Genomic DNA, 25006 nt, shown 5'->3' on the forward strand with positions numbered 1-25006 from the left:
TTTTGTAAGTTGCTTCATAGATTATACACAAGTAGAGTGTTAGTGGTCATAACAATGCTGGTAAAAATCAAGGGAAAGACCAACAAAAATGAACCTTTAGGCCCTTTAAGACGAGGTAACAGTATCTGAGATGGATGGGGATACAGATCTTACTCTAACATCCATAATCAGATTGGCTCAGGAAGTTGCCCAAACACTACTGTTTTAATCGCAATTGTCTAAAACAGGGAGTACAACGGACATCAATAGATGCCACACAGCATAAGCCTCTCAACGCATTTAATAAAGAATTACATTTATATAGCAAAAATCTGACGTCATACTACGTGGCAAAACAAGAAAACCTACTAGGGGATGTGATAGGCTTAAAGGGAACATCTAAGCATACATTCTATGGGGGACTGGACTGTGATTGGGTCTCTAAGGTCAGGTGGACAGCTATGCTCACCCCTAGTGCAAGTCATCTTCCGTGTCATACTAATACACAATGTTTCATTGGCTTTCAAAATATAGGGCTCTCTGCTATGTGGCCCTCTACAATTGGTTGGCACACTTGTACCATTCTGGAATATTCCACTCGCTAGCAGCACGCAAGCTGGTACCCCAGGTGCTGGAGGGTTGGCTTGGCCATGCCTCCCCACCCAATTAGCCCAACAGCCATCATCACTCCTACTGTCTGCCATTGAATTTGTTCTTTGAACTCGGCCTTGCAAAGGATCACTGTGCCTGAGAATAAAAGGGTGTGTGAGCATGGCCTTATTTTCTGGTCTCAGTGCAGCTCACCCCAAGTCTATTTCCAACTTGACCATGTGACAGAAGACCACCTTTTGAGCACCTTCATTGTATGTAACACTATTAAATGAATACAACCTGGCACTTGAGTGTTTTTCCATTACACCTCAACGGGAGCTCAGCTCGCTTCCAACGTTCATTGTATTGCCTCAAATAGATAACCAGGTTCTTGGTGGCCCCATCTCTTGACACTAGGTCAGACAAACCTACTTGAATCTTCCTTTTCCGCCAGCTGTTTTATTCAACTGCGCCACACTTTCAGCCCTTCTATTCATGAGGTGCAAGTTTGCTAAAATGTGTTGTGCAATATCCAGATTCTATACACACATATATATATATATATATATATATATATATATATATATATATATATATATATATATATATATATATATTGGCTGCACTGATATAGCCAGCCTTATGATTACTTAGTCTACTTGCGCTACTCTATCTGTACAATTATAAACAGCTTTGCATTTTCTTCAGTGCTTCACCACACGTGCAATCTTCATTTTGCTCATGAAATGTTTCTCAATTCTTTACTTCGCCATCAGATTCTATCCGGTCTATTCACCTTCTTCATTGGCATCTCTTCTAGGTGCATCATTTCTGTTTTATATGACATCACCAACCTTCCCTTTCATTCATCTTCACACTTCTTCTGGAACTTCCTTCAGAAAACTGTCATTTCTTCACAGATACATCAAATAGGGTTTTCTCAATGGATACCTTGTTTCAAGGACTCTTCGCGCTATAGGTACCATCACTGGAGTTTCGCATGTCACAATTTCTGGTTTCCAACATATAGGCAAAATGGAGGCAGAACTTTCGATAGAGGTGCTTGACTCCTCCTCTAAAAAGGATTTGTAGCTTACCCGGATAACAGAAGTGTTGACTGAAACTTTGTAGGTTGAAATTGATCGTTGAATGGCAATGAACAAGCTCCAACTGGGCCCTTATGGACCACGAAAGACCACACTTTCACACTGCACTACCGCGTAGTGCTCCGCATGGCATGCGGTTTTTAAATGGGATGTAGAGAAGTTGTGTGACCTCAGAGATGGTCCCTCCAGAACCAGCAGCAAATATTTATTTTTTTGTATTTTATTCGGAACTTATATAGTGTTGTACAGCAAAGTGATGTACATGACACACTTACAGGACTATAAAATGAAATGTATAAAGTATGCAAGATTTTACATTGAGAATAAGAAGATGGTTCTTAAGAGTAGCTCAAAATAAAGAATAAGAATATTAGAAAGAAGAGAAATGGAATGGGGCTATTGTGATTGGGCACACAGAGGATGTGTAACAGATAATAGAAATTGATAATCAGAATGCAAACAAAGGTAATAGAATTTAAGGAGTGAAAGGACAACACTCCAAGAGAAAATAGAGACAGAGAAATATGCTCATGCGGCAAGAGTAAACATAATAAACTAATGGATAAGTTAAAAACAGATTTAAGCAGGGCTAAGCATGAAGCAGGAAGTCCAAAGAGTGTAGAAGAAGAAGAACAATGCAACAAATGTGAAAAGATAAGAGAAGAGATAAAACGTTTAGTGGCTTCAAATGTAAGGAAAGACCTAGATGTATGAATATTGAAAAGATGTAAATGACAAGAGCTAGAAATCATAGAGATATGGTGAAAAAATGATTCAAAATAGAGGCCAAGATTACAAGCAGAACTAGAAATAGGAAGTAAAGAAGGAGGAAAGGAAATAGAAGTAGGAGTTGAGGGAGAAAGAATAGTATTTTGAGAGAAAACTGAAGGTGTCTCCATGACTAGTCCCAGTGGATCTGTCATGCAGGTGGACAGGACACAGCCATCACTATTGGATCCAGTTCCTGTGGGTGGACCAGTGAGGGAGGATCACCTAGATGGGGGGTCCTTGGGGAGTGGAAGTAGGGCACCGATGGTTGAGATGCGGTATCCCCCTTCATATGACACTTTTTCCCGAACCTACCACATAGGATACACAAACACTTTACCCCCCCACTTTACCACCCCTTTTCGACGTGAACACTTTTGCATATTATGACTGATGATGGACTAACACTCAAGCCATTTACCTGAAATGCCCCAATACCAGCGTCAGGCAAAGTCAAGCAATTCGCCAGAACCGCACACACCTGATGGCCATTTCCTTTCCCCAAAGGGATAAAATGTGGAGCACAAGAGCGCAATACGAGCAAGGCAGACCACAAGACGTGAGAGCTAACTCAGGATGGCAGTTCAGAGGAGGGAAAAGACAGCACACACTAAGAGGGTGACAAGGAGAGAAGCAACTTTGCCCTTTCCGACCAAGACCTGTGAAACCTCCACAGAAGGAATCATAAGACCGCGAACAATAGCCAGCGTGTGTTTCAGCAGATGTCAACCGTACAGAAGACTATCCTCTGCCAAACCTGGAAAGGGAGCTCATTGAGAAGGTCTCCTTTGGTGTATATGGTCAGTTGCTGTCTTGGCTGCACCTTAGGGGTAGAACTCAGATGTACTGACATTTGCCCAAAACTGTGGTTCTGCCTACCAACATTGTTTTCCTATGATTTCCTGAGGGGAACTTTTACACTGCCTTGGAAAACTCTACTCATATGACTTTTTAGGGTACTTACCTGAACATTGGCATTTATTCTGGGCCACCCTGGGGTCCCTTGACCTGCCTACAAAAGAGTGTAATTTTAGCATGTACTCCTAATTTTAGTGATATTTTTAAACTCTGGTATTACACTCTGTCTATTGAAAATGTTCTAAGGTGTAACTTAGTTATTACTGTATCTATTTTGTAGTAGAGTAGTAAGACCGTAGGGGTCTGGTTTTCTCTGTCTGACCTAATCCTAACTTTTGGAGACCCTCTGGGCTTGACTGTAAATTATTAACACAACAATTCCAGATCCACATTCAGGAGCAGACAAGACAATTCCAGGCACTCATGCACACACACAGAACACATCAGGTACTGATATTCCCATATAAACCATTCAGAAAAGAAGCTATAAGGAAACGGACAACACACTGATATTGTTTTTAAAGGTTCAGTAACTTACACAAGGTGCTAGTGCTGCTAGGCTTTCATCAGACACTCCCCTCATAGGGCAAACATTTTTGTAACATACCTATGAACATCCATTATATGCCTTGTAATTGATACATGATCACCAGTAGTAGAATTATATGTCCAGGTACTGCAACCACTTCCTAGATGTGTTCCTCTGTTGACTTGACTGTGATCACCCTCCAAGATATCTAACATCAATCTCTTCAGATACTCATTGGGTTTAGAGGTTTACATGTATCTGCAACATGTCAAAATTGAATGGTATGACGTCATACTGACTTTTCATTCCAGCAAACCATGCCCCTTTCATATGTGTGGTGAATGTGAGAAACTGGACAGTAGAAATACTTTCAAGATTTCAACAAATTCAGATAGCCAAAGATAGCGGCAGCACATCTTTGAATACTCAGTGAAAGTTATTTACTGACACACCTTTGCATTATACCAATCGGAAATGTTCTTTCATCCCAGCAATTCAAATGGTCAGAAACCTTTTTAGCTAGAAGAATTTCCATTGAAAACATCTGCTCCAAAACATGATCCCAACTTTGTATTTACTTCCCCAAATAAACCTAATTTCTGGCCAATGAGCTTAAAGGGCAATAATCACAGTAACATACGTAGGCCTTCATAACCCGTGAGAATAAATGCCAGAAATAATGCTGGTACTAGCTGCTCATTTATTTCTTTCCAGTCTGGCTCACTCCGAGTCTGCCAGTAGGGGCAGTGAACTACCAGCAGGACTGACCTGCCGGTAGTTCAGGCCGCTAACGCCAGAGAATTGCCCCTATCAATGGCACAATACTACCTGTGCCGGTGATAGGGGCAAACCCATTCCATGGAGGCCTATGGGACTGTTCAAGATCTTTTTGGTTATATTTTTGATATCTCGTGGTATTTTTGGTATTTTGTGGTATAGTGGGATTTTTGATATAGTGGTGAGCCCAACTTCAGAGTACCGCCTGATAATTGTTCTTTTACCAGAATCACTAACGGTAATCAAATACTGGACTACTAAACGCTAAACAATTAACTCATCCCCTCCTGTGGTATCTTATCTAAAATACCACCTTATGCTCTTTTGGCTTGCATCCCAGAGTACATTTACCATGAAAATGAAACATGAACATTCATTCAGAACCTCTCAGAGCAGCACAATTTTCAATGCCTAATTTTGCTTTTATATTTTTATTGCACGTTCTGCATCTCTCTCCATGTCACCCCAATACATCTGAAGACAGAATAGGTACACTGAGGCTAATTTACCTTTTCAAATTGCTACTCATTATCAGAAGGTAGAAATATGCAAGTTACACAGAATGATATGTGCAACCACATTGTAATTAAAACATAAGCAAAGTATTTAATGCGATGAATTTCAAAACATTCGATTTGCAACAATGCCCAGAGTTCTGCCAAGCCAACATTGGCCTTGAACTTTGCAACAAAAATTGTCAGAGCATAGGCTTCTGTCAATCTGAGCTTTATTACAGCAAAACGTGGAGAAACATGAACACAGTTTTACATACACGTTTAAAATGTCATGGTGCAGCACCTAACAATGAAATGACTTACTCACCCTACACTATCTAATATCAAGCATTCACTTATCAGCACGCTCCTCAAATGACTGAACCTACCAAAGAAATCTTTAATTGTGTGTGTGTCTTGAACTGCTCTCAACCCCAATATAGTTTTCGGACAGAAGAACTCTTATCTGGTCCACTCCCTTTTCACCTGGAACAAACCCTCTTTAGACAGCTGCCAGCCTTTCTGCTCCCGAAGTCAGTCAGAGGAAAGGAGCGCCTGGGATGAACCCTCTTTAGACAGCTGCCAGCTCCCGAGCCAGTGAGTAAGTGAGTGACCCAGCCCTTTCCTTCTGCAAGCCTTTTCTAAGACCTCATGTGTCATTCAAAAACCTCCTCCCTTTTTGTCAGTCAGCCAATCCAAGAATGTTCTGTGTCCATCTCCACCGCCTAGCAGCGGAAATAATAGCTACATCTTAGTGTTGTCCTCCTGCTCTGAAAGATTTTGAAACAATACAATGTTTTTTGCAGAACGGATCTCCCATTCCACACTTCTGATTTGTCACATCCTCATTCAGACACAGTGCAGTTTTAAGCCTGCACATTTAGCCTTTAGATGCATTTCCATCAATCTGTACCAGGTGTATATAACCGGCATGGACTGGGTTGCACTAAATGTTAGTATGGGAATCTGTTATATGTTAAATGGATAAGGTTAATTAATATGTTAGTTTCATGTTAGTTTTATTTTTAATGCAACTCAGCCCACAACTGTGGTATCATGGAGCAACGCAGTCATTTTCTAGCATGTGCTCTGTGCATTCCCATCATTGGCATCTATTAGATTCAGCCTGAGTCTCACAACATTGAGTCACACACATGTGTCTCACACCCTTGGCTCTAGTAAAAATTCAGATATTTGCTAAAATGTGGATGATGAAGTGTGGACCCACCCTTGCAAACAGCAATAAGTATTTCCCTATTAGATTTCCCTACAAGCCCTCCCATTTTTTCTGCTGGGACACAACCAAAATCACTGCAGGAAAAAACAAACATGCAATACCCCCGCCTTCAACACGTAATCAATGTGTGATCTTGGGCATGATTTTACCTTTTTCTTAACAGTTAATCCAATCAAATAGAGCTATAGGAATCAAACAACATGCAATTGGTAATATTCATACACAAACACATATATATCTATATTTCTCAGAAACATCTTTTAAATTATTAGATTTTTTGTTGTTGATATTTTAGATTTGTTTTATCTTATATTTCAGTCTTCTGATCACCTTTATCTTTATCTTCTTTTAATTGGTGATCTTATGTTTGTTTTTTGTTTTTTTTAGAATTTTTTGTATCTTTTTGTAATAAAACATTTAAGGAAGATATCAATTTTAAAACAACCATAAATCCATACAACTGGTCCAGTGGCCTCAGTCTGATACACAAATCAATATTTGTAAAAATAATAAAATAAAATATGATGTTTAACAGACATTGTTCAATAAACTGTTCTTGTTGAAGTTAACTTCCATCCTCTGTAAATGGGACCTCTTTTGGGGTCATCATCTTCACCCCCTTTTTCGGTCCAAGGGGTTTTCCAGGAGACTCCATTCCAGTGACATCCTCCAGGGATCCGGGGTGTTTCCAGGCATCCGGCGAACTCTTAACTGCCTTAGCGCTTACAAATATTTGTATTATTTTCTAGGATCAAAAGAAAAGGACAAATTAAGAATCAAGTACATCAATCCATTTACTTTTCCCTTTTCATTTGGATATCTGAAATCAAAATTAATTATGCACACAAATGCACATTATACACAAAATACTATGTAATGCAGCGAGTATATCTCTTTAGGACCATTTGAAAATAACATAACTTAAACACACTAATACAATATGGCACTTTTTCAGGCAACTGTTTCAGATGCAACCAATCTTAAAACAGCAGCTAATCAAAAGAATGCAAATTAACTAAGCCTTTACCTATTTACAATACGCCTTTCTCTTAATTACCTATTTAGATTTCTGTTCACTAATTTGATATATCTTTCCCTTTTTATCGCTTCAAACCCCATTTTGATATCTTCAAAGTATTTACACCTATTCACCTGCAATGCTAAGTCTATTTAATATGTAGGCACTTTACTTTCATGCCATCACATGTTTCACTCCCTGCTGGTCTCAAATCGCTCTAGCCTTTTCACCTCATGTTTTAGATGGAGGGGCTTAATTTGATTAACATGGACAAACTGTTCCACTGTTAATTCTCCCTCTTTCTAGCAAATTTGTATACCACATATAAAACCTTATCTTCAATTCTGTATGGCCCATCCCACGCTGCAAGAAATGTAGAGTTTTTATGCTTACCTTTCCCAAAGTTGAATTTGTAGGCCTGGTCTCCTATCTCATATTCTCTCACAGATGTCTTCCTATCATAATATGACTTTGCACTGTCAGTAGCCTTTTCCAAATTTCACTGCACAAATACAAAAGCATATTGCAAGTGATTTCTCAGTTCTTCCACATACTCATGGATTGTGGATGCGTTTACAAGAACCTGTTTATTTGTTCTGTAGAGCAAGTCTTGTGGCAAAACCATTTTCCTACCTGTCAACATTTTGTGGGGTCTGATATTTGTTGAATTAGAGGGTGTCTACCTGAGAGCCATTAATACCAAAGGAAGCCACAAATCCCAGGTAAATCCTGCCTCAGCTACAAACTTTTTAAACATGTTAACTATCGATCTGTTACACAGTTCCACTACCCCTGAAGAGGCGGGCCATTAAGAAATGAGTAGCTTCCTCTTCACAACCAAGATTTGTCACATATTTGTCATTACTGCACTAGTGAAATGACTTCCATGGGCTGATTGTATTCTTTGAGGTAAACCAAATCTTGAAAAAATATTATTTACAAGTAACGTGGCTGCCGTCTGGAGCTGGAATGCACCCCATCCATTTAGACATTAAACAAACAACATTTAACATGTGCCTGTTTCCCCTTGTTGATCTCCTCACAGGCCCTTCAAATTCTACTTGCAGATCAGACCATGGGAGTGTCAAACCCCTTTTCATTAATGGTACTCTATGAGCTGGTAACGCAGGCTGAAACTGTGCACACACTAAACACTCTCTGGTGTAACGCTCAACATCATGAGACATATGTGACCTGTAGGCATAATCTTTTGAAATGTCCAAAGCATTCTATGAACCTCTATGGCCTACAGTTATGGCATCATGAGCATGATGTAACATCCATCCCAAAATGACAAAGGCACTAACCACTGGATTTGGCCTCTCACTGATTCTCTAATCATCAGTCCATTTTGTAGCTCAATTCTCTTTTTGTTTTTCAATAACAGCCTCAATTCCTCTTTCCCTTTGCAGTGCTCTTCATTCAGAGGATTTTGTTCTGCATCTAGCAAAATGGGCCTAGAATAAGATCCACCCTTTGTGCCTTAATCAAGTCTTGATCTGGAGTATCAAAACTCCATTGTGCCACAGGCTGTTCAATTGTTTTCAGAGTCTGAGTGTGTTATCACATCCACCTGTATTTCACCAAGCAGGTGTTCAATAGAAAATAATGCCCCCATTACAGCTCCAATTTTGGCCAATTGATCTGCCTTATCATTTCCTTCCTTATCCTCACCTGGTGTTTTCAAATTACCACGTATTTTCCTGCAATGGATTATCAGGTCATTTTATGACACCAGTTTATCTATAGCTTGAATCACCTTGTCATGTTTCAAGTGGCTTCTTGTTATATGAGAGCATACCAGCCAGGTAAATACTCCACAAAACTAGTTAAAACATGATCAGAATCAGTGACTAAAACTATTTCTTTAAGTCTATTTTCTCCTGTTGTAGATATTACCATATAAATGGTGACCAATTCTGCAACTCGACTGCTTTTGGGGCCTATTCTCATGCTTACTCTTGGAATGCTGTCACATTTAAATCACACATTTCCTATTTCCTATTCCTGCCACAAGTTCTTTTTCAGAATCATTTTCTACATGATATGCACATCCATTGACATACACCTTTGGTAAATCCTTACATGTTCCTTCATTCAAAGCCTTGTGTGGTGATTGCTCAAATGCATTTAAACATGTCTCTAGCTCTGTGTCATCAGGCGCACAGACAGCTGCACAATCATGCAACTATGCTAGCCTTTGAGCAAATGGGCTCTTTTTATTTTGTCCATATCTCACTTCTACTGGAAATCCCTGAAGTGCTAATGTACATGAAGTGATTCTCGACTGGGCCACATTCCCTGATCTGATCCTCTTACTTTGCAATAATTGTATTGAATTATGGGATAGAAATATTGTAATGCCCAGACAGTGATCATAAGCTCTTTTTCACATTCAATAAATTTGATCTCTACCTATGACAATGCCTTGCTAGCATATGTAATGATTTTGTTATTTGCATCATGCTTTTGATATAACACTGCTCTCATACATTGATCTGTGAATCCTATTTCTAGGAATCATGGTTTTTCATTGGATATGCCAAACATGGCGCTTTCATTATGCACCCTTTTAGCATGTCCATTGCCTCACTTTTTTTCTTTTCCCATTTCCAAGGTACGCCCTGCTTCAGTAATCTCGTCATAGGTTGTGTAATCTCTGCATAATATTTTAAAAACCTTCTATTGTAACTTGTCATTCCTAACAAACTCTTCAAATATTTGAAGTTGGTGGGATCTTTGAGTTTCTGAATCGCTTCCACCTTTTTCTTTTGTGGGTTTAATCCATGCTCTGTCACTGCATGGCCTAGGAAGTTTACCCTTTTTCTACACCACTGTGCTTTCTGTAAAGATACTTTTGCCCCAGCCTTCTGTAGCTGACTGAGTACATGTCTAATCTCATTGAAATGGTTTTTCAAATCTTCATTTTTGATTAAAACGTCATCCAAAAAAACTATTGTTCCACTTTCAGCGGCATCCTGGAGTGTTTTGCTCAGTTATATCCAAAACACACCCCTACTATTGACATACCCAAAAGGGGTCCGGGACCATTCACATTCTGATTTGTCAAATGGAAATGCAAATGAATGTTCAATGTCTTCAGCTAGTGACACACACCTGTATCCAGCTGTAAGATCTAAGGTGGCAAATACCTTTGACCCGTGAACCTGTGCAAGACCCTGATCAATAAATGGACAGGTACTTGTTTAATTCTCGTAGATCTGCACATAAGCACCATTATACATTGGGTTTTAGCACCCCTAATATAGGAGAATTTGATGTACTAAGAATAGGTCTGATAATTCCTCTAGATTCTAAATTTTTGATTATTTTAGGCAGTGACTCCAGACACACCAAGGGCAACATATATTGCTGCACCAATATTGTCTCCCTATCATGTCCTTCTGGTAGTGTGGCAACATGCAAAACAGTCAGCCCACAGTCATAGGCATCTTTGGCAAAAACATGTTTGAACTCCATCAATATTTTCCTCAATTGATCTTTTTCTTTTTCATTTGTGCATCTGCAGCTTGAATCCGATCCTTTACCATTTTAGAAAACTCTGGGAAATCCTCCAAAGGAGGAACCTCTGTACTTTTACTCTAACCATGTCACAGTTTCTCTTTGGAGAGTCCCTACCCTCAAATGTTTTATAACATTGACCTCCACTTCAATATGCTGCTTTCCTCTTTTAGATTCTCCCAATTTGAATCGAATACTCTTAAGGGTACACAGACTGAACTTTAAAGATTCTCTTAGGCTTAGACTCCAATGATTCTGCTAACTCACCCTGTGCAGTCACATAGCTTTCAGGGATGTTCCCAATTACCGAGTTACTAAAATCAGCAGTATAGTAAGACTCCTGTACTGCCATTCCTATTGCTGTATTCTCTTCCAAATAAATATCTTGACACCCTTTATTGTCCACCAGGATTTGAATGGGTCCATTCCAAATCTCTATCAGTGGTGTATATTCTCGTTATAATCCTTGCTGCTTTATGGATTCATTAAGGCGCACAAATGCATCAGAATCTTTTATCTGTTGTCCCTTCCTGTATTTTAATCCTACTGTAAATTGTCTGGTAAATGCGGGAATGGTAACATCCTTTCTCAACTGCAGCTCAATTGCATATGGCATCCTTTGGGAACAATGATAAGCTTGTCTCTTGTCATCAAATTCAGGTGCAGCTCCTCCCAATCTGGACCAGACCTTTTGATTTAGAAAGTCTAATACCATACACATTCAGTGCATGATGTAATTTCCCAAACAGAACTTGATTTGCATTCTGCTCACGATCCACACATTGTGATGAATTCTTTTAGAGCCAATTGTAATATTTAGAATGCATCTTTCTACAATTCATTGTCCCAGCTCATCTAGGCCAAAGATGAGTTTTTCTTTTTCTTTTAAACTTTGGGATCTCCTGTCTGTCAAAATATTTGCCAGAGTACCTTTTCACTAATGAAACTCCTTTCATGATCAAGCACCGAAGTGGCTTCAACCATTTCAGAATGCCCATTCACATGGATAGGGATCCATGGCTGCTCTTCTCCCATGTGAAATTCTGCAATTGTTGAAATGTGTTTTTCCTGATTTAACTCTGGAGTAATATTTGGGTTGTATTTTTCTTCATTTAGATAAAAACACAACCTGTTTTCATTCATCTCTGTTTTACCATTTTTCCTAGGGTCCAAATAAATCTCCAAAGACTGCTTCTCTTTTTCTCAGCGCATTTCATCCTGACACATTAGAATGACAGTGACACTAGGCACACAGCCATTGCGAAGATATACTTCTAATGCACTTTCTGAATTAGCAACGGTGTGGCATTCTTTTACACTGTTGCTTTGGGTCATTATTTTCTTTGGTTTTTTGGCTTTTTAGTTAAAGACCACAATATCCTATTTACCCCATCAATGAGGGGCAATAATCTCAGACAATTTGTGCCTATGTGGAAGGGTATTTCATTAATGGGTGTGAACAACAATTCCTGCCTCATCCGATGCTTCCCTATCTTTATGTTAACCTCAGTGACACCTTCAATAGGTATTGATTCTCCATTGAATTTGTGCACGGGGCTTTCACTTTGCCTCACCTTTACATCATTTTGTGGGGATCTCCCTTCATTGATACTTTCCACCAGTTCTTTTGACATTATTGTTGCTTTGTCACCTGTGTCAATCATTGCAAATGAATTACATTTTTCTTCAGTAGTGATAGGAGCATAGTACCTATCCTCAACCTCTCTACTACGCATACAAACATGTGCATTTTTACTAATTTCAGGACTTACTTTTCTTAGCTCATTTTTACTTTTTGCTAGGCAAATGGGCATATGAAATGCCATTTTACCCTCTTTTTTAATCACTTCATTTTGAATTCCTTTGTCTATTCTCCTGGGCTCTGAACCCATTTGGAGTGTGGCCACTAACTGCTCCTCTGACTTGGGACAACTAGTGTTCACACCGCAATTTCTCATTGTGCCTTTCCCATTGTCTACGTCCTCTCTATTTACTTCCACATTACAACCTATTGGCTGTGTAGTTTCACAAATGCCATGTGACATGTCATTTTCTGGTGTGTGACGCTTATCTGCATTTTGTACAGAGGGTGTCATTTCTGTCCCTTGGAACATCCGTGGGTCAAAATACTCCTCCGGTGACTGACCTGCACCTGCCTTTTGGGCAATTGTTTCCTCTGTGGGGTTATCAACAGTATTTTGTTGATCGATTAAGGATAATCTATCTGTTGATCCTAATTCTTCATTTTGTGTTTCATTTTCATATTGGATATTCTTTTTAAATCTGCTTCTCTGTTCTTTGGGTTTTTCTTGTTAATTTTCCCTTTTTTGCTCTTCATCTTCACACACCTGAATGGTTTGGTTCAACTCCAAATTAAACCACACTCCCTTTGTGTGTGTGTGTTATAATTCCCTGTCTCACTTTCATTCATTTTTTTTTCTTGATTTTAAATCGGCAAGCAATTCTATATTTGTATTCAAAGGCGATTCATGGGCATCTGTGTTTTCATCAGGGCAGAGGTGATTAGCTAGTCACTTGTCGCTACATAGATGATCACTCCTATGACTTTCTGCACCTTCACTTCGCTGTTGCTTTTGAACTGCACATAATGTTCCTATCTATTCAGACAACATTTTGACATGGGCCTCTGAGCATTGAAACATGTCCACGTCTCTGAATTCCTCTCTTTGTGGACTGGGCCGGTAATTATTAAACTCGCCCTGATTAGGCCTGTTCTGATATCTTTCAGGAGATTGATTTCTATTTGTGTTACCCCCGAATTCACGTGAGACAGGAGGTGGAGAACGTGGAGTGACCATCATTTGACTATGTTCAACCTGAGGTGGGTAGTGATTATATTGGTGAGGTACATAATTTATATTTTGTCTTTCATTTGGTGGGAACTGTTCTCTATGCTGATTTCCATTTTCAATGAATCTATCCACATATGTTGGTCTTTCCTGATGGCCATATAATATTGTATTAGGGTCAAATCTACCCTGGGCCTTTGGTATCTGGTATGGGCCATTGTACATTTGATTTTGATTATTATTTAGGCTTGGCATATCATGGCAAAACCCCACTCTGGGAGAACTATCAAGGTATCTAGGACTAATGTAAGAACTTCTGTCACTGCGATCAATGGATTGTAACATAGGAGTCTAGGGTGATGTCCTCTGTGGAGCCACGCCCCTTTGATTAGGACTCATGTTGTTCTTCTCTTGAGTTTGGGCTGATTCTAGTGGCATCTTTATAGACGTTACCTCCTCACTGTTGTGTATTCCTTAGACGTTGATTTTACCTCTTTATTCCTAGGCCCCTCCTCTTTCTGACCAAATATCACTTCATACAGTTCGGTTCCCTGTTCTTTTATCAATTCTAGTTGTTTTTCCATGTCAAAGTCATGGATTAATTGGGAGACAATTTCTTTTAGGAGGCCATAAAATTATGCAGTTTTAAATTGTTCTGAGTTAGGGTTAAAGGTCACATCAAAAGTTGAAAATGTTCTTTTTAGGTTTTGAAAGAACTGGCAAGGGGACTCATTTTGCTGAGCCACCATACTATAAGCAGCTTTCATGGCTTCTTGTATAGACTGATAAGGTGACGATTGGTGTCTAAGCTCCTTCTCAAAGTCTACCCATGACAAATGTCCCTCTTCATTGAGATCATGAATGATACTAGCAGATGCTGCATCTAGAATGATGTGAAAATACCGTCTATATTGTCCCTAGGAATCTGAGGAGCCTTAAATATATCATGAACCGCCGCCAAATGATCTTCCATGCAACAATACCCTCCCCTTTTAAACGGTATCATCATAGTCTTGATAGATCTTATAATTATTAAAGGACTACATGGTGCATTCTGGTATGTGTCATGTTGTCGCTCATTCCTGTTCTCTTGTGGGCAAGAATGTGTGTGAGTATTTGCAGGTGACTCAGATCCTAACATTGGATTGTAACGAGCTCTGGCCTTGTAGACAGCTGCTGGTAACATTTCCTTGGCTAGGGTTGTGATTAAGTTCAGCTCCAGCGAATGTAGTACGCTGTTGCTTTTCCTGGGATTTGAGATTAAATATTTGATGTTCCCAGTTTTTGCACTGTCCATGAAGCTGTTCTGCTTCATGACAGAGCAGTATTCTCATCCCTGATCTTATTGATTATTGCTTTTACTTCATTGATCTATGTCTGACAATGATCAAGTGCTTTGGCTTGTCTTTCATTTTCATCCAGTAATTTAAATATCTCCTGTTCCATGGCATGGAATTCCTTATCTTTCTTCTTGTTAACTTCTTTAAGGGTTTGAATTTCGGAAACTGTAACATCTTTATCTTGCCTTATGTAATCCAATATTGTTTTTAAATGGGTTAATTCTTGCTCTCTCTCATTAAGTTGTTTCTCTCTCTGAGCCAATTGAGCAGCAAGGTTGCTACATTTGGCTTGCAGTTCTGTGTCTAGCTATCTGTGCTTTAATTCTGCTTTCAATTGCTGCACCTGATCACATTCATTGTCCAAACTGCACTGTAATGTGCTAATGGCGTCACTGTCTTTCGCTTGCATCTTTATGGGTCTGTGTAGCAGAAACCAAAGTTTTGCACACAGTCTGATGATGCAATTCTTCTCCTCTGTGCATTCTGATTCTCAGAACAGTCTAAGGTGACACAACTGCACAATATTTACTTCATGAAAAATACCTTCAAAAAGCTATTTTTCCACTTCTGCGCTAATCCTGTTTTTCCATGTTGTCAAATTTCCAGATGACCAGTTTGCGTGAGCATAAAGCTTTGCCTCAAGGTAATCTGATAATTCAGATATTTCAGCCTGAATCTGACACATGGTGGTACTATTGCCAATTACACTATAACAAGTGTAAACTGAGTACACAGTACTGCACTACCTCACAGCTCTAATTAAGAGAATGGGTGCACAATATGGTTATACTTTATGATGAAAGGCCACGCCAGTAATTATTTTATCGCTTTCTGGCCAACGCACCAAGATGTTAGAGATCTTTGGACTATATTTTTATGTCTCATGTTAATTTTGTAGTATAGTGGTATTTTTGGTATTTCATGGTATAGTGGTATTTTTAGTATAGTGATGAGCCTAACTTCAGAGTACCGCCTGATAATTATTTTTTATCAGAATCACTAATGGTAATCAAATACTGGACTTGGTACACTATAAACAATTAATTCATCCCCTCCTGTAGTATATTATTTGCAATACCACCTTGTAACCTTTTGGCTTGTATCCCAGAATACATTTACCATGCAAATGAAACACAAACATTCATTCAGAGCAACACAATTTACAATGGGCCTCATTACGACCCAGGCGCTAATGGGTTAACGGCGCTGTAAAAGGCTGCAGCGCCGATAACCTATTAGCGCCTAATTACGAGGTCCCTTTGCGGGACCCGACCTTAACGGCTGGTTTTACCAGCCGTTAAAGTAGGGACCCGCAAAGGGACCTTGGTGCAATTTGCGGCACCGTACTTAGCGCCTTCCCCATTCCCATTGAGCCCTATGGGGCAAAAATGGGAATGGGGAAGGGCCATGGCGGCATGGGGAATTACTGCCCCGCCAACCTCGGAATGGGGTGGCAATTCCCCATTCCGCCATGGCGGACAACGGCATGGACCATGGTGCTAATAGCACCATGGTCCTCCGCCTGGGTCGTAATGAGGCCCTATGACTAATTTTGCTTTTATATTTTATAAGATGAGTACAGAATAAGTACACTGAGGCTAATTCACCTTATCGAATTGTTATTCTTTATCAGAAGCTAGAAATATGCAAGTTACAAAGAATGACATGTGCATCCATGTTGTAATTCAAACATAAGCAAAGGGCCTGATCACGACTTTGGCGGTAACGCCGGCGGTATTACCGCCAGCGGTATTAGCCCTACCGCCGAACTCCCCGGCGCTAATAGCGCCGGATCACGAGTTTGGCGGTAATGTAATTCCCCATTCCCCATTGAGCCCATTCGGGAATGCCCCATTCCCCATTGGGCTCAATGGGGAAAATTTGCGCTCTTACCGCCGGCGGATTTCCCACCGGCGGTAATAGCGTGAATTTTCAGCAGATTTCCCCCCAGCTCAGAGCTAGGGCGAAATCCGGCAAAGTCCTGATTTGGCGGACCCTTGAATCCGGCGGTAATAGCGCGACCGCTGGATTTAAGGGTTACCGCCAAAGTCGTGATGAGGCCCAAAGTCTTTCCTGCAATGGATGTCAAAACATTCTCTTTGCGATAATGCCCAGAGTTCTGCCAGGCCAACATTGACCTTCAACTTCATAACAAAAATTGGCTGAGAACAGACTTCTGTCAATCTGAGCTTTATCGCAGCAAAACTTAGAGAAACATGTCCACAATTTTACATATACGTTTAAAATGTCATGGTGCAGCACCTAGAAATGAAATGGCTTACTCACCCTACACTATCTTATATCCAGTATTCACTTATCAGCACGTACCTCAAATTGACTGAACTTACCAAAGAAATCTTTAATCGTGTGTGTGTGTTGAACTGCTTGTGAACCCAATCTAATGGCCAGACAGAAGAACTCTTTCTGATCCACTCCCATTTTGCCTGGAACAAACCCTTTTTAGACAGCTGCAAGCCTTTCTGCTCCCAAAGTCAGTCAGAGGAAAAGAGCACCTGGGACGAACCCTCTTTAGACAGCTGCCAGCTCCGGAGCCAGTGAGTGAGTAACCAAGCCCTTTCCTTCTGCAAGCCTTTTCTAAAATCTAATGTGTCATTCAAAAACCACCTTGCTTTCTGTTAGTCAGCCAATCCAAGAATGTTCTGACTGTGTCCATCTCCACCGCCTAACAACAGAAATAATAGCTACATCTCAGTGCTGTCTTCCTGCTCTTAAAGATTTTTAAACAATGCAATGTCTTTAGCAAACAGATCTCACATTCCACACTTCTGATTTGTCACGTCCCCATTTAGACACAGCGCAGCTTTAAGACTGCACATTTAGCATTGAGATGCATTTCCATCAATCTGCACCAGGTTTATATTACTGGAATTAACTGGTTTGCACTAAATGTTAGTATGGGAATCTGTTATATGTCTCACACCCTGAGTCACATACATATGGCCTGAGTAAAAATTCTGACTTTTTCTAAAATATGGATGATAAAGTGTGGGGCTACCCTTGTTGAAATTCAGAACAGGGAAATATATTTCCCCATTACATGTCCGTACATGCCTTCTTGGAATGGGAGCTAACAGCCATTGCCAGCACCCATAATATTCTGGTAACGCCAGGATATCGGGTGTCGGTAATGGTAAGACAAGTTTGCCAGCTCCTTCTTTAGCATACAAGGAGGTATGACATCTGACAACCATGCCTTCTCTCACAGCCATGAACTGGATACCCCAGCCCTTTAAGATGAGTAGCAATTACCCTGGAGATGGTTGGGGATGCAGATCCTATTCATACATCAATAATAGAGATGACTCAGGTAATTGGCAAAAGGAAGACTGTTTTAATATCAATTATCTAAAACAGGGAGCATAATGAAAATCAACGAAATTGCTCAATCCTCTTACTCAACCTTTCCCAGTAAAAACTGAGATCTTATACAAGAAACTCGTCATCAATGACGTTAACCTACGTAAGTACTAACGTCATCCTACGTGGCAAACTACAAATATGGGGATTGACCAATCTGACCATAGTAGTCGACTACGTTTGTCTCCAATCTGACCATAGTAGCCGACTACTATGGTCAGATTGGAGACAAGTTTTGCATTTGTTTTGGTATACACTGATGCATTTCTGTTTGTCTTCTGTATAATACAATTGATTTGTTGGTTGGGTACAACCTATTTATCCTACAGGAAACATTGATTGACTTGACCTGTGTGGGATGGTGCCCGCCATATACATATATACTGATTTTTTTGTTCATTTGCCTTTACTTATTTTCCATTTTTTATATTTCTACCTTTTCTCTCCTCTTTGCCTTATTTTGGTTACGTAATTTTGTTTTTGAATATAGATTGGGCATTGATTAGAGATTCAAGCCATCCTCCGATGCAATATGTTTTTGAATCATCTTATGCACAGTGTGTCCATTTTACACTCTAGGACGCTTACTAAACTTATATGCACTTTAATTGGATATGTGTTTTTATGCTGTTTTTATCGTGATTTTTGTACCATGTGTAATAGAATTGTAAATGTGTTTATTAAAGATTAATTGATCTATAAATGTATTCGTCGTGAGCTGGTCTATCTACCCATCCAGTGCCCACTTAATGAGTATTTCATTCGGTTGATTGATTCAATAGTTTGATTCACGTGAACCTCCTTCCTGTCCATGTGACTATAGACCATAAAATTGAGCCTTTAGTGCATTTAATACTAATTTTTTAATAGACCTCTGACGTCTTTCTTGTTATGTTCATGCCTTCTGAACAGGGGTTTTGTTCTTTCACACGATTTTGTATCCAATGTCAGTTCACTCCAGTTTGATAAGACCTTGGCCTTTTGGCTCATCCAACTCTGTCTGCTGAGATTCACTTTGTAATTCAATTTGCTTTCAAACTGCGACACACTAGAAATAAGGCCTTCTTAATCTATTCACTATAAAGCTAGCCTCAAAATTACTTTGTCTGCTTGCATCTCTTTTGCATATGTGCACATATAAACTAGCTTGATATCTTCATTTGTTTCTATGGCATAAGTGTCTTCACCTTGATCCCAAGATGTCACTTATCATTCAAATGGTCATCATATTTTCTTTTCTCGTATGCAGGTATGGTTTTCTCAATGGCTACCTTGACTCCCATATTCTCTTAGGTATTTGTACTTTCACTGGTACCGCACAGAGTTCATACTCTTCCCTTTGTTGGTTCAGCTGTTCCGTGTATGCCACATACTCTGGTTTCCAACACACAGGCAATATGGGCAAGGTGGTTGAGGAGGGGGTACTTGGCTCCTTCACTATAGCCACCCCATCTGTGTCTTTTCAGTATGCTTGACAATAACCTGCAAGCCATCTATCATAAAGCCACATATATTTACTTCGAAACTGCTTTTTCTGACAGCATTGTGACTGGTAATCAAGCACTCTTTTGATGAAGAGCTTGTGTTTCTTTCTAACTGGTCCACTCACCTTCATCACATTCCTCTTGTTCAGGGGCATTCATGTCAAAATAACCTCAATTTTTTTACCAGGCAGCTAGTTCATCATATACTGATAAGGCAACATCTTTGTATCCAGTTTAGTCTGCCAGTAATATTAGTTCCACTCCCACAGTTAAAACATTGTTGACTAAGGTCTTTTTATATGGTAAATCATCTGTCACACAAGTGCATTCCCTGTTCGAGGCCCACATACAGGAGATAGTAACCAAAGTCTGGAAAGGAAACAAATCAAACCGCTGTATTCTGGGAGACAAAGTGTAATCTGGGAAAATTACCAAATGCTGCATTATTGGAGATGAAATCAAAGAACAATGCCTCATCAAGGTAGAGAAACTAAACCAAAAAACGCTCTTCGCTGATAGTATGGAGCAATCATTAGAAAATGATACAATGTATTCAGATTATTCAGCAAACATGTATTTCACTCTTTTTCTAGGATAACCTTCATCATCATTTATAGTCATCCATGTAGCAAAGATCAAGGGCGTCCATACTATGTTGTCATTTAATATGTTCATTGGGATGTTTCTCACCAGTTTGTGGATTGCCTGTACATATTAAGCCAGCACCCGTGAGTACTACTATCCCCTATTTCAAGATGGTGTCACGTAAAAGTATGGATATCCAACAATTCAGTAAGCTGCAAGCAGTCCTACTCATCTACAGATGATCGGGACGCTTTCATCACGTTCCATCACGTGACACAGTACTTTGCTATTACTATAGTAACCTGTATGATGTGTGGGTTTTGCAATTGTGGTGGGGATCATGGTGTTTCTTTTAGTGGGTGTGTTGCACAGGTGGAGGCTGTAAGGTGGTGAGCACTAAGGTGAGTCATAACATCAGTTATGCAGCAGCAGTTCAGAAGGTGCGGGAGGAGCAGGTGGTTCTGGTGTGTAGTCCTGCTGCAGTGATGAAGGAGGCGGAGGTAGGGGAGGTCCAGTCTTTGGGGGTTGAGGGGGTGATTGGAGAGAGTGTTGCTATCAGAATGGCAGATTTGTTGTGGTTTATTAACACAACTATTAATATGACATCTGGTTGTCAATCGAAATCGGACAGGTTACTGGCGGTGGTGAAGGCAGCAAAGATGTACTTAAGGATTGGAAATCTCACAGATAAGGATGTACATAAGATGGTGAGCGGTGGTGATGTTCCCCGTGAGGGTTCAGGAGTCTGAAGTTGTGGCAATGTAATGCAAGGAGTTTGTTGGCGACTGGGCAGGAGTTGAAAGAGTTGGTGAAAGTGGGTGATATTGATGTTGTGTGTGTTCAGGAGACGTGGTTGAGAGAGGGTATTCATTTTCGTTTGTAGGGGTATGTGTTGTTTAGGAAAGATAGAGTGGCAAGTCATGGGGGAGGGGTTTGCATTTTGTTGAAGATTGGTATTCAAGGTTCTGTCCTTGAGTTTGGAGGGGAGTTGGAGTTGATTGGTTTGAGGTTATTTACGGGTTCTGATGTGCTCGTGGTTTTCAATCCCTGCAGACCTCTTGATGTGGGGGCTTTGCGGCAGGCCTTGGGGTATCATGACAGATATATTTTATGTGGGGATTTTAACTGTCACAATACGTTGTGGAATAGTGCTGTGACAGATAAATGGGGCTAATCTGGAGGAGTTGGCTGATGAGTGTGGGCTTGTTTTATTGAACTCGCCGGGGCATACTAGGACTGATGTTCATACCGATATGGGGTCTTATTTGGATTTTTACTGGGTATCAGCGTCTATGGTTCCTAAGTGTGTTTGGAAACTGAGGACGGATGGGGAGATAGGGAGTGATCATGGGTCGTTATCCGTAGAGGTAGGTGTCAGGGTGGTGAAGTCGGCAAGTCCTGCCCCGAGGGGGTGTAACTTTCATAATTTGGATTGGGTGAAGGTTTGAGAGGGGTGTAGCAGGTTGATGGGTGTGATGGGGTTGGGTGATGCTCAGGGGGTGGGGTGCCACCCTCTGTGAATGCAATGGATTTGGTTCTGCAAGTTATATTTCTGAGTGTTGTGGCACAGTTGGCCCCAGCTCGAGGCAAGCTCTTCCGGAAACCTGAGGTCCTATGGTGGTCATCAGAATGTACAGTGGCTGTTCAGGATAAAAAAAGGAAGCATCAGAAGGCTTTGCGTACTAAAGTGGTGGCGGACATTGTCACGTACAAAAAAGCTAGGGCACTGTTGCAGAGGGTGATTCGATGTCATAAGCGGGTCTATTGGAGGAATTTTCGTAGTACTCTCTCTAGTGATACATGTTTGTCAAAGTCGTGGGTGAGGTTTCAGTATATGTCCGGGCAGGCCAGAGGTGGAACTCGGATTTCAGTGATTACAGATGGGGGTGTGATATGGTGGATGATGGTGGTAAAGCAAAGACAATTGGAAAGTATTTTGCGGGTGTGCATAGCACGGAAAAAATTTCTCTGGTGTCCAGACGGAAAATGGCAGATTCATGTCTGTTAATCAGGGTGCGCTGAATGTTGTGGACAAATGGACATCCAGTATGGATATGTCCTTCACTTTGAGTGAGTTGTGGGTTGTGCTAACGGGCCAACGGTATTCAAGTCTGGGTGATGATGGGGTATGTTATATTTATTCGCAGCATTTGCCGGATGTTTGCTTGCTGGAGGTGTTGCGGCTGTTTAATGTTGTGTGGGATGACGGTACATTGCCTAGTGGGTGGAAGAGGGCTGTCATCCTATTGATTCTGAAATTGCGGAAGCTGGCTGGTTTGTGTGGGTCCTATCGGCCCATTGCTTTGACATCTGTTTTGTGCAAGGTGATGGAAAAAATGGTGTGTGGCCATCTCGTTCACTTTCTGGAGTCGGAGCAGCGACTGAGTGTGTTTCAGCATGTATTTCGTAAATCTAGATCCGTGATGGATGCAGTTGTGGCGTTGGCAACTGTAAGAAGATTCAATTCAACACTACAGCTAAGTCAACGCCTAGTCTATAATACTGAATGGAAACCCTTATTGATATATCTTTATGTCCAGTTCATGCGTTCTGGATGACTACCCTTATATAACACCCCTCTCTCAGAATCCCCCTGACCCCACTGAGCCAAGAAGTAGTTCTGTTTTGCAAGTTAAAAGGTTTAATTGATAATTTAAACAATATATATATATATATATATCACGCTTTATAATAAATTAATAATTGGATATCACACTTAATCTGATATGATAAAGATTAACAACGGAGAATCTGGCACTAGCACGCTTCTCTATAATCAATAAGGAGTTGACATGAAATGGATAAGGTAGCACACAGGTGAATAGGAACAAAAGAAGAAGGTGGTACAGAATGCTTTATGTAAGCTCAGGTGGATGCAATATTCAATGAATGCAGTACAGAAAATACTCAATATGATTTCAACCAAACAATGTAATCACTTTTCTCTGGCTATTCACTCCCCCCCTCTTTATGCAATGCAAGGAAATGGGAGGAAAGCACACAGTTCTCAGAAATGCAATCAATGTAATTCAGTTCAATCCCCCCCAAGCACGCTTAAAGAAAACAGATAGGAGTTTTGAAAACACAGGCCCAAATGCTTTTATATGTGCTAGCAATGGATGAGAAATATGCTGGAAATGCTTTTAATTCCCTTTCCGAGGTTCAGGGTGAGTGGTATCTAGTTAATATTAGTCCAGGCTCACTCTTGCAATGATTCAGGAATGATTAGCAGGTTAAACGAATTTCTGGCAAATGGAAGGCAAGCAGCAGCTGATTTTTACACGTGAAGAAATTTGCAAATCGCAGTAAAATTCGCGAATGCGCCGAGCGCTATTACAGAGGAACTACAAGGACTATCACTATCGTTTTGGGGTCCTAAGAAAGCCTAGGATCTCAGCTTCCAGATGAAAGTTACTGCAAGTCTCTAAGACAAACGGTCGCGGAGATATGAGCGATTTAGTAAAGGTCGTTTTTGGTTTTGCAAATTTTAAACGCAGCACTTTTTCAGTTTTAAAAATGATGGCAGGATAACACAATTGCTAAGCTGCAGTTCTACTTAGATTAAAAATGGATTGAATTATATGATTTTAACTAAGAGATGTGTGCTGAGTTTTGCTGAGTACTCACAAGAGATTTTAAACAGGAAGGCGGCTTCGTCACGATCTGGTCAACAGGTCTGGACTTCGGACGGTCTCTGGGCACAGCGTCTGGTCTCTGGAACTGCTAACATGGGTCTGGGTCAGCTCTGCTCTCTCTCTGGGTACAGCACTGCTTCTGGATTCTGGAGATTGAGGGATTTGAAGTCTCTGTTTATCTTGGAGTCTAAGTGTTGGCTCTTTGAAGTTTGATGGAGGTAAGTATGGATTTTTCCGGCAGAGCTTCCAGCGGCAGATGGAAATGAAGGTCCCTATCTGTCCTGACTGTCTGCTTTTATGGGTTTTGAGAGTGGGTGTGTATGCAGCATCACTAGACCCTACCTCTCTCTCAGCTTCTAATTGGTCAAACTTCCATTTCTCACTTGATTGGGGGAGCTAAGTTGTGTCAGAGTGATGTCATTTTACAGCCTGCAGAAAGTTTACTCCTCCTGTCAACTTACACACAAATCTAGATTTGAAACAAATACATATTTGCAGAGGTACATATTGTTTTAAAATCATATGCACCCCTCACATATCACAGGAGGTATCTCCTGTTCAAACTCTGCTCTTCCTGGGAGCTTGCATTCAGAAATGGCAATATTTTGCACTTTTTAACTGGTTTGCAATTCCGGACATTACCCCAAATTTACACACATGTGCGCAAGGAGTATGGACATTAGTTGATGAAGTGTCAGATTTTTCACATGCACACATTTTGAGTTATATCCTCTTTTCCGCTAAAACCCCCCTGAACATGCCACCGGTTCTAAAAACCTCTTAAAATGTGGGCAGAAAAATCACAAGAATTATGGTGTCATTTATACAATTTTCACATGTCCGCTCTATGAGTTATTCATCTTTTTAGAGTTATGTTCTGGCTCCAAAGGGGTGT

The 25006-nt window shown here is 40.4% G+C and overlaps 1 protein-coding gene across 1 annotated transcript in view; it reads left to right on the forward strand.

The window, feature by feature from the left end:
- Positions 1-25006, forward strand: part of LOC138515307 (rho GTPase-activating protein 7-like) — a 957199-nt gene that overhangs the window by 688211 nt on the left and 243982 nt on the right. The window lies entirely within an intron of this gene.

Source organism: Ambystoma mexicanum, chromosome 6q, assembly GCF_040938575.1.
Source record: "Ambystoma mexicanum isolate Mex_15411 chromosome 6q, UKY_AmexF1_1, whole genome shotgun sequence".
In the NCBI taxonomy this organism is placed as follows: Eukaryota; Metazoa; Chordata; class Amphibia; order Caudata; family Ambystomatidae; genus Ambystoma; species Ambystoma mexicanum.